This window comes from Eulemur rufifrons, chromosome 12, assembly GCF_041146395.1.
Source record: "Eulemur rufifrons isolate Redbay chromosome 12, OSU_ERuf_1, whole genome shotgun sequence".
Classification (NCBI taxonomy): domain Eukaryota; kingdom Metazoa; phylum Chordata; class Mammalia; order Primates; family Lemuridae; genus Eulemur; species Eulemur rufifrons.
In genome coordinates, this window is record NC_090994.1 from 1,539,512 (window position 1) to 1,555,106 (window position 15,595).

At 35.8% G+C, this 15,595-nt stretch overlaps 1 protein-coding gene across 1 annotated transcript in view; it reads right to left on the minus strand.

Moving 5' to 3' along the window:
* Positions 1-15,595, minus strand: part of CSMD1 (CUB and Sushi multiple domains 1) — a 1,254,382-nt gene that overhangs the window by 1,170,559 nt on the left and 68,228 nt on the right. The window lies entirely within an intron of this gene.

Consider the following 15,595-nt stretch of genomic DNA (forward strand, 5'->3'; position numbering starts at 1 on the left):
TGATGACATTTTATCCTCTTCGGCTGTAAGTCAGTGAGATTTCTGAAAATGTATCTATAAGCTAAACATGCGCCAATTATGTTTCACTATGAAGAGCTGGTTAAAGGTAAAATTCTATATGCAGATAATTATATCTATTTCTTTGTCCTTATGTAAAACAAGAATAATATTACAAGCTAACATACTAAGGTAACAATGTAACCTTTCTTAAAAGACTGAAGTTTATTGGAGCAAATTTGTTTAGCAGAGAGCATTTTATTCCTTAAATAACTTAACACTTGAGGTTTGTAAGTTGAACTTTCAATATTCTAATTCATCCTACTATGTGTGAACATAGCTTAGGTTTATAATGTTTTTTTAATTTAAAAATTTTATAATTAAAATAATTAAGTAGTGCATTATACAAAAATATAATTTTCTAGGCAGTTTGCCTTGCAAGTCATAGTATCTTGCAATTTATTTTTCATCTCTTTTAGGAAATGTCTTAAGCACATAATCAGGAGTTTTGTTGAAAGATGCTGAATCCAAATTTCTTGAAATTGAAAACATTGTTTACCTTTCCTTAGGGGCTTATATCAATACACAAAAACCACTGTAATTGTTTTCAAAGAAAAGACCAAATTGTTTCCTAAATCTCCCTAGTTATTCCAGTTGAGCAATTATTTAGCAACCCATGAAGTCTAACTTAATTAAATGCATTTACATTATTTGTATAGGCACAATCTTGTATTATCCATTGACAGCAAAAGTCAACATTCACTCTTTTATATTCTATTTTAGAAAATAAGCAGATGGTAAGTTATCAAAGACAAAAGAAAAAAGATGGCCTTCTGAGACATAAATTCCAAAAGAGGTAGGACCAAAATAGACTTTAAGCACTGTGATGAGAACTCCACTAATACCACCATATGTAGAAATAAACATTCTCTGAGTCAGTAGAAGGTGTGGGGTATGTGAAGAAATAGAACTTGCCATTTTCTTCCTCTCTGTCACATGATAATTTTTTTATTTCATCTCTCACCTGTAATTTGAACAAAGTAGTTTCACTTAAACATAATTAAAACAACTTTTCAAGATCCTTCCGAGGCATTAAAACACATTGTCAGTAAAACATTGCTTTTTTAAAATGATCAGAGCACCTGTGTAGCGAGGTCTCCCATTTGAAAAGAAATCAATCACGTATACTGATATTTGATATTTATGTGATGGAGCCCATTATTATAACAACAGAAAGAAAAATGGTGTGAAGAGGAGAGAGTGGACAGCCCAGAATCCTGGCTTTAAAGGTCTGTGTTCCACTGCTCCAAATATAAGTTAGAAAAAATATATCAATATCTTTAAGTCTCATTTTCCTAATTCCAAAACATAGTAAATACTTGCAAGGATACCAGGACTATTAAGGGTCATGATACCTATGCTGGTATTAGGTTTTGCCTAGATACAAAAATAAAAATCAATACAGGAATATGTAAAGGAAAAGTGCAAGTCATTCACTATTTACTGTCCTGTTACCAGCCCTAATTTCATGTCTTTCCGTAGAGGTGAACATTCAAGTCTTTAGTGTTCTCTTTTTCAAACATATTTTTTCAATGGATTGACATAGATTTTTGGTACATTTATTGATATATTGTTTTTAATATTTTTACTTTCTGATTTGCATCTTCTTTTATTTCTTAGTATTATCCAATAATAGTGTGTGAATCTATGTTGTAAGTTGGAACTTCTGTATGCTACACCCTAGTATAAATGTACCTTAGTATATTTAACAATTCCCCTATTAATGGACATTAGGCTGGTCTATCTTTTGCCCTATAAAATATTAATGAAGTGAATAGATCTAACATGCTTACTTTTGCATGAATATGGGCATATTGTGTAAGAGTTCCTGGGAATAAAGTTACTTATGATGATATATCTGCATTTTAAATTTGCATTGTTACTTCAGATTAACTTCCAGGAATTAATGTTATTTCAATTATCCCCACCAGCCCTCAACATTGTATATTTTTTTCTTTCTAATTTCTGTCAGTGATGGGTGAAAATAATACTTTTTTGGTTTAATTTTCCTTTCTTTCATTTTAATCAGTTTTATTAACTCATTAAAATAGTTGTAATGGTATTTCTATTTTTTCTTTCAATTGCCTGATTATATTTTTCCAAATGTTTCTAATTGATTTTTTTCTTGAACTATGGAAACTCTTTATATATTGTGTAGATTAATTCATTATTATGTATTTTAAAATATTTTTCTGTCATGTGTTTTTAACTTTAATATGTTTTTGCTAATATGAGATTCTTCTTAATATTTTGTTGTCAAATATATAATCATATGCTAATATTATTTTTATGGCTTCAAGGTTTATGTCTTGCCTTTAAAAGACTCCTGATGAAAGTATTATAGAAATGCACATTTTATTTTCCCCAAAATCTTTGATAATGATTTTATATTTTCCTTTTTAACCCAGATGAGAACATTTTTGTAAATGGCATGATGTATTTACATAAATTACATTATTTGCTGATGAGATATGCTAATTTGCCAGTACTTTTTATGAAAAGTCAATTTTTTTTTGTTTGTTTACTGGTTTGATTATTGTGCATTTCATAGGCCAGATTCACATTTACATCTGAGCCTAGTTCTGAACTACCTTTACCTGTTTTGTTTCATTAATCTATTTGTTACTCTCAGAGTTAATGCCATGTTGTTTGAATTTCCATTTTTTTTATTATCATATGCTGTTATCTGGAAAGGTAGATCATATTCCATTGTTCTTATATATTTCTTTCCAATACCAAGAAACATCTAAGTAACAAAAGAAGAATGTCTTTTTCTGAAAATGTTGTTTTAAACATGTAAAACTTTTGTCTTTTGGTTATTTAGGATTTTTAATAACTTTTTCAATATCAATGATAATGTTACCTTTGGATTTTCTGTCTCTTTGATTTATTTTGGTTAAGCTGTAGTTTTTTTTTAAAGAATCGTATATTTTAGCTAGTTTGTCAAATTTCTATGTATAAAATTGTGCACTGTATCCTCCACATTTGAGAAATTATTCTTATTTTTAACTGTGAACTTTTTTTTTTCTTTTTGGGTTATTTATTCTACATATCTATTGATACCTATCTATCTCATCAGATTAGCCAAAAGTTCATCTATTTTCTTGGGAATTTAAAGAATAAGCTTTGATCTTTTACCTATCAAGTCTTCTGTTTTGTTTGCTTTTAAAAAATTCTTTAATTTTTACTTTTATTTGCATTCTCTATTTTCTTTTATATTAAGGTGCTGCTTGTAGATTCTCAAGAGCACTTAGATAATTTATTATCATATTCTCTCTCTTTCTCTTTTACTCTTTCTCTCTCCATTTCAGGTTATATATTTTGCCGAAGAACTACATTGGCAAGGTTTTGTATGAAATAATAGCTTAGCCACTAATTTTCACTTATCTTCAAATGGATTTTAATTTCAGTTTGCATTCTCGTTTTAACCCAAGTTATTTTGAGAACATAAAAGTGTGGGGGTGAGTGAGGTGGCATGTTGGATGTGTGTGTGTGTGTGCGTGTATGAAATCTTGAGGATATATTTTTTTCTAAATTTCCATTTTATTCCTTCATGGAGAGAGAACTTGACTTGTGCCAATTTGCTTTTATATTTTATTAAGATTCTCTGGGTGACCTTACACGTTTTTGTTCCATGAATCTTTGCCAGGAATGTACATTTTCAAGGAAGTCACATTTGAAACACGCTGTCAGGGATCAAACTGCCTGGAGTTGAATCCTCCTCTTCTGCTTTTCTGGTCCATGATCTATGGCAAATGACTTAGCCTCTCTTGGCCTCAGTTTTCTCACAATCAGAATATGCATTTTATTTCTGTATAATAAACATGCTTTCTTTTTTTTTTTTTTTTTTTTTTGAGACAGAATCTCACTTTGTTGCCCAGGCTAGAGTGAGTGCCGTGGCGTCAGCCTAGCTCACAGCAACCTCAAACTCCTGGGCTCAAGCGATCCTCCTGCCTCAGCCTCCCGAGTAGCTGGGACTACAGGCATGCGCCACTATGCCTGGCTAATTTTTCTATATATATATATTTTTTTAGTTGGCCAGATAATTTCTTTCTATTTTTAGTAGAGACGGAGTCTCGCTCTTGCTCAGGCTGGTCTCGAACACCTGACCTCGAGCGATCCACCCGCCTCGGCCTCCCAGAGTGCTAGGATTACAGGCGTGAGCCACCGCGCCCGGCCAAACATGCTTTCGATATGTTTTGCTCTCAAGAATTGGTTATGAAAGAACTTTTACTGACATGAATAGAAATTTCTCAAAAGAAAATATAAGAATGGCTAACAAACATATGAAAAAATGCTCAACATCCCTAATCATCAGAGAAATGCAAATCAAAACCGCAATGAGATATTACTTAACCCCAGTGAGAATGGCCTTTATCAAAAAATCCCAAAACAACACATGTTGGTGTGGATGTGGAGAGACAGGAACACTCACACACTGCTGGTGGGACTGCAAACTAGTGCAACCCCTGTGGAAAGCATTATGGAGGTATCTTAAACAGATTCAAGTAGACCTGCCATTTGATCCAGCAATCCCATTATTGGGCATATACCCAAAGGAAAAAAGGTCATTCTGTAACAAAGACACCTGTACCCGAATGTTTATAGCAGCACAATTCACAATAGCAAAGATGTGGAAACAACCCAAATGCCCATCAATACATGATTGGATTAGTAAGCTGTGGTATATGTATACCATGGAATATTACTCAGCTATAAGAAACAATGAAGATACGACATCTCTATGGTTCTCCTGGAGAGAGTTGGAACCAATTACATTAAGTGAAGTATCCCAAGAATGGAAAAACAAGCATCACATGTACTCACCAGAAAATTGGTTTCCCTGAACATCACCTAAATACACATCTGGGAACGACACCAATCGGATATCAGACTGAGGTGGGGGGTGGGGGAGGGGATGGGGGTATGCCTACACAATGAGTGCATTGCGCACCCTTTGGAGAATGGTAACGCTTGAAGGTGCTGACTCGGGAAGGGGGGGTGGGGAAGGGAGGGACATATACCTACATCATGTGTGCAACGCGCACTATCTGGGGATCAGACACGTCTGGAGCTGACTTGGGGGGAAAGGCGGTACCTGGGCAACGTATGTAACCTGCAATTCTGTATCCCCTATAACAATAAGATGAAATAAAAAAAAAAAAAAAAAAGAAAGGAAAAAAAAAAGAAAGAACTTTTACTCAAAAATAAATTGGATTTACAAATTGGATTTATATTCACTTTGTTACAAAAAAAGGATGACTATGGTAGGAAGGTTCAACAACAAAAAAAAACTAAGCTAACTATGTACAACTAAGGCAAGCTGAGCAATGTTCAATAATGAATAATTTCTGAGTGAGGTGTGTTACAATTATGAAAATTAGGTCCTTATATTTCTATTACATTTACTTGTCTTTTTTTTCTCCCCCACATTTCAGTTTCTAGAGCACTATATGTTTAATAGCATGATTAGCTCAATATAATGCATGTAACACATCCATCTTTTTCTCATTGAAAGCCTGAGAGAATAAGTTCCATTTTCTCTGCCATAAACATTGTTATCCTGTCTTGTTATCATTGGCATTTATCTCATTTATGGTTATTTTCCTTAATTTACAGTCCTTTTAGTGTACTAATAATATCTTTAGAAAGATATTAATGTTATATTAGTATCTTTAGAAATTTACACCAATTTCTAAAGATATTAATTACTTAGACATGAGCATGTATGTGTTCATATCCACATATATATTATGCTCATCACAAGTTTGGTTTTTAACTCCAGTTTTGGAGTTTTTATTGATAAAGGAATTTAGCTGATTCATGGGTATTGATTGCAGATATTTCGGGGCTTCTTTTCATCATATTGTTGTTTTCCTACTTTTTTTGTTGTGGTTTCATCATTGTGGCTCCTCTTTCCCAGTTGCTACCCATCCCTCCTTTTTCTGTTCTATTTTTCCCTCAAAATCTTCAAAGTTACACATCTTCTTTCTATTTTTCTAGTAATCAGAATTCACTTTTTAAAAAATTAAATTTTCTAATGAATTTTGAAAATCAGTTTGCATCCATGGCTGTTGCCAATTACTCCAACAAGATGAGAATATTAGTACGACATTGTTTATTTTGCTTCCACTTGCCTCTTGTTGCTTCTCCTGTTAGTGTATTAAATGTTGGTTCAGAATTGTTGTTAATTATTTTTATATCATACTCCGTGTGTTTAGACCTCACTATAATATCCAATGCTTAATTTTTTACCATCCTTCCCCATTTTCTGAGTTCTCTTGAATAATTCTTTCTAGTGTGATGTCTGGTTTGCACCATATGGGGGCCTTTGCATGTCTGAAAATATCTTTGTTTTGCCTTCTGAGTTCAATGCTAGTTTTAATGGACAACAGCCTAAAAATAATTTTTCTTCAAATTTGAAGAAATTTCTCCCTTGTCTTCTTAATTCAGTATGGCATTGAAAAGTGTCTTTTCAGGCCGGGCAGGGTGGCTCACGCCTGCAATCCTAGCACTCTGGGAGGCTGAGGCTGGAGGATAGCTTGAGCTTAGGAGTTTGAGACTAGCCTGAGCAACAGTGAGACCCCATCTCAAATAAAAATAGCAAGAGCGAGACCCCGCTTGGTGGCATGTGGCTATAGTCCCAGCTACTTGGGAGGCTGAGGCAGGAGGGTCCCTTGAGCCCAGGAGTTTGAGGTTGCCATGAGCTAGGCTGATGCCAGGGTACTCTGGCCCAGGGAACAGAGTGAGACTCTGTCTCATTTAAAAAAAAGAAAAGAAAAGAAAAGAAAAGAAGAGAAAAGAAAAGTGTTTTTTCAATCTGCTGCTTTTAACCTTGCATCTAGTCCTTTTTTGTAGGGTTTTCACTAGCGTATCGCTAATTAAGGGTCTCTGTGCGCTCATGATTTCCAATATTTAATTAGCTCTTTAATCTGCATATTTGAGTTTATCTTTAACACAGGGAGCATTTCTTTTGCATTTTTTAAAACTATCTACTCACTTATGTTATTTACTCACTTATGCTTTTTTTAATTCTTTCCTTATATAACACATATCCGGCAAATGTTGAAACTCCTGAATTGAAACTCTCTCTGAATTTTGATCTCACAATGTCAACCTCTCTGTCCTTTGCTTTATGACTCTGGATACTTCCTTCACCTAACCTCACAGATACTGGTTCAACAATCGACGCTGCCCATTAATTATTCCAAGTCCCGGTAGAAATAGAGAGGCCATTTTGAGTATCTAAACATTGGGACTTGTTTTCCAGAAATTGATTCCGTGGGTGATGAAAGAGACAAGCCTTCATGTGAGTGATGGTGGGGAACCTGCGTACTCTAAGCAGCCGTGAGCCCACCACCCTGAGGCTGGAGGAATTGGGTGAAAAGGTAGCTGCAAAGCCCAGAGGTCATTGGGGCTGGGGGACTGTACCTCTGCAGGGCTGTCCTGAGAGCTGGGCCATGGAGAGGTAGCACTGGCCAGGACAGAGAGCAGTGCTGACGTCATGGGCTGCTTTGTCTTCCCTGCGCCCCTACCCCTGAACCACCCAGACGTGCTCCGTCTGTAGTTCTGATGTTAAATGGATCTCTCTCATTTCTTATGCTCTGGCTTCTCTTTTTGCATGACTTTTTTTTTATCAATTTTTTAAAAGTTAGACAGGAGTAAAATCATGACTGGCCTTTACTGAGTGTCCACAATTTCAGCCTTGACTTTGGCTACTTCATTCAAATGAATCTATGACTAAGAGAGGTGCCTGTTATTATCTCCAGCGTGCAGACGAGGAAACTGTCAGTGGAGATGGAATAAAATTCACATTAGGTCTGTTTGGTTTCTACAGTGTCAAAATCCTTTGATAGTATCAAGAGAAATTTAAGTGTTCACTTAGGAAAGAAAAAAATAATAGAAAAGATAATATAAATAGAATTTTACCAAGGGTGCCAACGTACGTTACTTCTATAAGCTATGGTCAAGACAGGTACTGGTTTAATCCACTTTAACAAGGTAAAGTTACAATGAGTATGACCTACCAAGAACATAAATCACTCTTCTCCACCTACTGACAGAAATATCTTTAAAACGTGGTTTGGGATGTTGTAAACACTGGCCCTAACCTCTCATGTCATCTTTGCTCATCAAATTAAACTATGTATTTGGTGATGTTAAATATAATACAATTTGTTACTTGGTCTAAGAAATTCTTAGTCATGAATACCATTCAAAACTCATGTTTTTTCCATTATGCTAATACTTCACAATATGACATTATGTATACAGTAACTTCAGCCTACATAACTTTATTGTTAAAATTTTATCTAAAGATATTTTATCTGCACAGGAAAGAAGAATAAATCACTGCTTATTATTTGTTACAACATTGTGTTATTTTAACTTATTTTGAGAATTCAAATCGTAGATTATATATAGATATATTGACAGATGACAGAGAGAGAGAGAGGAAACAGATACTTGAAGTTCTGTATAAAACTAAGATAAGAAAAGGAATCAACATTTTGTAGTCTCTGCATATCAACATAAAACTTTTGCTTTCCTTTTCAAGAGCTCTGCCTGGCACCATCATCAATTCCTTGTACAAACAATGACTAGGCATGGTTTTTGATAAGTGGAGACATTATGTTTCTTGGCATAGGTCTATTTTTTATGATATGCTTAACTTTAAATTATTCCAGGCTGTATTCTGTTTGCTCTGTATTGGAAGAACAGACTTCAACTTATAAAACAAGACAACTTGAAGAAACGGTGGTGGTATTAGTTGGGAATATTTAGGAATAGAATATTGGCATAACAAAACAGATGAATTTGTAAATAAATATTCTACACAGATGTTTGTGTGTAATATACATGCGTGTGTGTATCTTCTGGCTTCTAAAGTTTGGGGGAAGAAAGCCCAGCATGTAGCTCAATATTGCAAATGGAATGACGAAATTGCATGCACGGACAGAGTGCATCAGAGTGTTTAGATTACGTGGCCGTTTGGGCCAGAAATAAAATGCTTATTTTGTATTTCTCCAAGACACCTGTCACCTTTGATAGTGTCCATTAGATTTATAATTATTTGTTGTAACTTGTTTGTCAAATCTGGCCTTCTTCTTTTTGCATTCATGCATTAGCAATGCAGGCCTCCCAGACTGGGCGATCACCCCAGAGGGGCCAGAGGGCCGGTGTGGGTGCAGAAACAGTGGAAGCTAACCCAAATCCAAATGCTTGCCTGAGTCGCTCCCTTGCCAGCAGGAACAGTAAAACATGTCTTTATGCCTCTGTTCTTATAAATCCAAGGTTGAGCATTGCTCACAAATCATATCATAATGCTCTGGATGGCTAATAACCACAGTCTGTTGAATGAAATTTTTTATGAAAATTGTCAAATTATACAAGCCGGAAAGTCTGAGAAAAATGAAATGGAAAAGCTTTTATTGTAGTCCTTGAAAATCCCTCTGAGTGTGTTGTTCAATTAGTTCGCTGTTGGAAGAGAGGCGAAAAGTCACAAAATAAAAATTGAATAATAAATATTTATGTTTTATATGAACAAAAATCTTTGGCAGAATACAGATCACAGGGTCCTTCATTTGTCTGTTTTAACGTAACAGATAAATATATTATGTACAGTTTAATAAGATTGCATTTAGAGATAATGCATTTTTTATTCTGAGATTAAAGTTATAAAATTATTTTTGACCATTGGGCTAATCATAGCTACTTAAAAATGGAAAAGTGGGAGTTTTGTACTAAATACTACTGCCCCCTTTGGGGACATCTCGATCATGTAACATTTGGCACCGTTCTTTATTTAAGTATGCTTCCTTACCATAAGTGTGACATGGTAATTTCGTTATACACGTGTTGATAAACAATGTTGGGCTAAAAACCTCTCTTGGGTGCATATATACATGTGTGGGTATGTGTGCCTTTGGAAGAAACATACTTCAGAGGATTTGAGGTTGAGATTAAAAGACACTGCCATTCATGTGTAACTAGGAAAACATGAATTTATCGATAACGTAAATCTTTTGTCTACTTCTAAAATTGAAGTGGTGTGCATTAATACAGGAGTGAGCCACTCAAAATAAAGGTAAAAATACTGAGAAATTATTTGAAAAGATGTAAAGATTCTTATCCCAAGAGGTATTTTAGGTAACTGAGAATAAAATTTAGACAAGCTTCTACTTAGTCTATTAAAAAGAAGGAAACGTGGTGTGTTAGGTCTTCATTTAAAGACATAAATTTTAAAATCTCTAATCATATCTCAGTGGATCATTTTCCCTTGAGAAAAATAAGCTGATGTGTGTTATAATTTTATCATCTAAGTCGATAGAATAGAACATAGAGGGCCTGGCCCAGTGTAATCAGTAAGCACCTCTTTTACATTGTTTTTGTCTGATATTAGACGTACTTGGGAACAAGCATTTCGGTTGCTCTGTTTATAATCTTCACTTAATGTCAGAGTCTTGTTTATAAGAATCCCATAAGCAATAGTTGTTTCATAAATGGGTCTTATCTGTCCTCTAAGCAGCATTGCTCTCTCTTTAAAATATTCTCTTCCTTCACCTTTGTATCACCAAACATTTCTGTCCCTCCTCCTGCACCTCTGGTAGCTCCTCCTGTTTCCTCCGTGGGCTCACCTTCCCGTCCCTGGCCGCTGTTTCTTCTCCACACTCCACTTTTCCTTACAGACACCCTTCACCCCGTTCACGTCTCCCGTGGACAGGGATGTGAGGATGGTGCAAAGATGGGCGCTTGTCATCTCCGACTTCTCCTTGAGCCCCACCTGGCAAGGTGCTACTTCCTTTTCACACTTTAAAATCAGCCGATGCAACTGGTCCGCTGCCTAGGTCTTCTAGCTCCATGAACAGTTGCACCATTCGCCAACTTTCAGGACAGCAAAGCAGGATTCATCCTTGACAACTCCCCTTCCACACACCTGTGCACCATGTCTATCACCGAGTGCCACCGACGTTGCCTTGTAGATGACACCCAGGTCCCCTGCTCTTCCTACGCATCTCCTTCACCCCGTCCACGCCATCTTCACTTCCAGTCCCTACCGGTTGGTCCTTTTCATGCAACGCGGGCTGTGATCCGCACGCTCCGCCTGGTGCCACCTTCCCAGCTTCATCTCACTTGGAGCATCCCTGGTTCCGGACTCTCACCCCAGCCTCGGGGTCCAGTTCCTGCACTCGCCACACTCTGGGTTGTTAAAGGGCCTTTGGAAATGCTGTTGGGTGCTCAGAGAATCTGTTTCTTCCACTTGCTGAGTTAACTCATCCTTCCACTTTCAGCTCAGGGATCACATTCTCTGAACGGAATTCACTGACTTTTCTGTGTGATGCACACGCCCCTCAGCAGAGCACAGGCAGGCGCTATCTTCCTTATTGGTCACCACTGCATCCTAAGTGCCCAGCATGGCGCCTGCCACATAGGAAGCCCTTAATAAATACATCTGAATAAATGAATGGTTCACTAGATTATTTGAAAAGAAATGAAGAATGTTGATGTTTAAAATATAAAACTATATGTGATCACATAGAATTGCGGCAATTCAAGTTATTATTTTGGGTAATAGTATGCACTCATCCATATTACATAGAAATTGTATTGTCACAGTATCTTTTGGGCTAATACATAATTTTTTAAACCAAAAGTTGATTGATCAATCTCTTTTATTTTGTAAGAACGACTACATTTCAAACTCTTTCTCAAAAGTTATCCTTTTCACCTCCAGAAAACAAAAACGTACTTATATGTTTTTGATATGCTTTTTTATCTTCACTCTCATGCTCTGAACAGAAAATTTCAAATATAATAGTGTTAGAAGTGTAGTAATCTATAGAAGACCATTGTAGTATAGATTTCTGTACTTGAAATCAGTTCATTGACTCTTCCATTATTTGAGTTTTCATAGAATTCAATGGATAGTTGAGAATTATCTAAGTAAAGCTACATCAATTACTTTCCTTCATCTTTGTTAGCTTAAAAGGACCTCTGTAAAAATTCTTATGATCTCCTCACCAAAAGAAAGGAGAGAAAAAGTCAGTTATTTCTATATGTTCCTGATACTTTATTAGCTTTTCTCCCCACATGACATTAGTAAGTTAAATCTAGGGTGCTCACAAATTTCTTTGTAATTTTTTAAAAATGCAACCAGCGCTATATACCTGCTAGCAGCGTCTGTATTGCATATAGGATGGTGAATAAATGACAGGAAGAGGAATCTTCCATGTTGAGAATCACAGTGCTGATTGCATATTCTCAAATAAATCAGATAAATCTGTTTAAGTAGTATCACACTTCATACTAGCCATGAGGACACTTCTATTTTACCTAAACACAGTAAAAAGATTGTTGGCCACATGCTGATCTTTTCAAGAAAAGGTCAAATACAAAAGCCACAGTGTCAACTTTGAACATCACTTAAGAGGCCCAAGCAAGGAAACACAGACCTGATTCAAACACAGTATGTCTATGTGAACCTACACATACATATACACACACATAATACACATACATATACACACACATAATACACATACATGTATATTGGATCTTCATCTGTTTTTCACATATAAACTATATATAGATGAAGTTTGTTAAAAAAGAATATATTCTATTATCTTTTCAGGAATAAATGGAAAATTTATTGTGATTGTCAAAGCAAATAGCACCTTAGTGTCACATTTTATGGGAAACACTTAAGTTTTAACAACTTCTTTGGATCAGTAAATGCCATGGTGCCATGACTATTACCGTCTTTGACCATCGCAATATTCCAGTTATATTTTACCTCTTTAAAACCTTTGTGATGTTTACACTATTTAATCGATTTACTTTTGAATAGGTAATGTAGGAACATGATACACAATATAACATATATCAAAAGATATAAATGGAAAATGTGTCTGCCTCTGATCCCAGTAGCTTAACTGGCCAGGCAGTAAACACAGGTACTAGTTTCATGTGTTATCTTCTTATGCATATATACACATTTTAATTTTAATTTTCACTTACTTTTTTATCTTTCCATCCATATATACATATTATATGTATATTTTTATGCAACCAATGGACTACCATAAACATTTAGCACATATCATCTTACATATAAGGATAAAGCTTGACATCTGTCCCATATCAGATATATAGAGCCATACAGTATTCCATTGACAAAAATCTTCCTTGGCTCTACTGTTGGACACTTATTTTGTCTTCAGTTATTTTTTATTACACATTTTTCTGCAACCAGTATACACATGCACGCGATTTGAATACTTAAAGAATACAGGATGCAATTTTTGGTGTCACTATTGTCCATTTAACAAGTGATACAAGTAACTTCTGGCAGTAAGTGCAAACATACTTTAAATACAAACACCTAGTGTTATTGCCTAGACAGAAATAGAGAAAGAAAAAAGAAAAAAAGAGTGAGAGATACGGAGACAGAAAGGGGAAAAAATGGATTCCTCAGTGATTCCACTAGCTTGAATAATACAGAAAATAATAACAATTATTTTATTCTTAATGTATTTTTATGAAAATGAAATTGGAATGCACTATTAGTTAAGGAATTATGCTCATAAGAAAATTTCAAAATCAAGCATCCTCTAGTGGCATGTAAGTGATTGTAATGACCTTCCAAAAATTATAAATTAGAGAAAATTAAGATACAAGACTAGATTGTGACCTACATCAAACAACCAAACAAAAATCTCTCTTACTGAGAAAAATATTAAATGGTATCTAAATTTCAAAAACAATTGTCATGTGAAAATATGACCCACTTAAACAAAATGTCAACAACCAACTCTCCTATCAAAAAAAAAAAAATTCTATTCAAAAAGGCCTAGAAACCAGGTGTCATGGCTCATGCCTATAACTCTAGCACTTTGGGAGGCCAAGGTGGGAGGATCACTCGAGCTCAGGAGTTAGAGACCAGCCTGAGCAAGAGGGAGATGTGGTGGTGAGGGCCTGTAGTCCCAGCTACTTGGGAGGCTAAGGCAGGAAGATCCCTTGAGCTCAGGAGTTGGAGGTTGCAGTGAGCTGTGATGATGCCACTGCACTCTAGCCAGGGCAAGAGAGTGAGAGTCTGTCGCCAAAAAAAAAAAAAAATATATATATATATACATATATATATATATACACACACACACACACACACACACTTTTGCTTATATTATCACAGAAACTAATGCTAAATGAGGTTAATGTAGAAAGTCTATAGCCACCCACATAGTATTTTGATAGCATCTATCAGTATCTTTAAAATATATATGGTCTAAAGCATGTAAATTGAAATGAAAGATCCAAAATCATAAGTTATGTTAAAAAAAAATGCCAAGCATCATTTTAATTTCCATGTTAACAACAGTCACTAACACATTAGGAGTGATAGTTTGCTAAAGAAAGGAACAAAAAGATAAAAATGCAATCAAAGTACTATATAACATTTTCAGTCATTTATTGATGTTAATTAACTGCAGATAACTTAGGAGGCTATAAAAAGAACCTGTAATGGATACAAAACAGCCAGCAAAGGCAAAAAGAAGAAAATTGTAGCTGCAGTAATTTCTGTCATTCATAACTTGCCATAATTATCTACTCTTTAAAACTGCTGCGGTGATTTGAAATGCCTCCCTCCTGAAGAGATGGGCAGACTAATGCCATGACTTGAGTGAGGACCGGGAATGTGGATCTTGCCATCACTCCAGACCTACTTGGGTTTTAATGCAATCTTCCCTCAGGAACACTCGTGATTGAATTTAAAAACATTTCCTTTCTCTGACCATCACAGCACCTGCAGCCTGGCTTAGTGTATCATCCTGATTCCCTGCAGTGGATTTCAGCTGACCTTTTCGTTTCCATTTATGGATAAAATTACCATCTTTGGGCCGGGCGCAGTGGCTCACGCCTGTAATCCTAGCACTCTGGGAGGCCGAGGTGGGCGGATCGTTTGAGCTCAGGAGTTCGAGACCAGCCTGAGCAAGAGCGAGACCCCACCTCTACTAAAAATAGAAAGAAATTATATGGACAGCTAAAAATATATATAGAAAAAATTAGCCGGGCATGGTGGCGCATGCCTGTAGTCCCAGCTACTCGGGAGGCTGAGACAGGAGGATCGCTTGAGCTCAGGAGTTTGAGGTTGCTGTGAGCTAGGCTAACGCCACGGCACTCACTCTAGCCTGGGCAACAGAGTGAGACTCTGTCTCAAAAAAAAAAAAAAAAAAAAAATTACCATCTTTGATTCATAGCTCTTAAATGTACGTCTTTGGTTTTAATTCATGAAGCTTCAGGTGTTTAAAGCGATGTCCAAGTAGTCTAGCGATGTTTTTCCCCTTGAGAATGATATCATGCTAAAGCACACACCAATTGTAGAAATGGGTATCTTTAGTTATTTATGAACTATTTTGCTGAAAATTGCATAAATCCTCAAACAGGAGACATATTTATTTAGCAGTATGTTGTCTATCTGGTGGCAAGTAAAAATAATTGTAAACATCAGCTTGTGACATGCCAATACATTGCGCAGCAAACT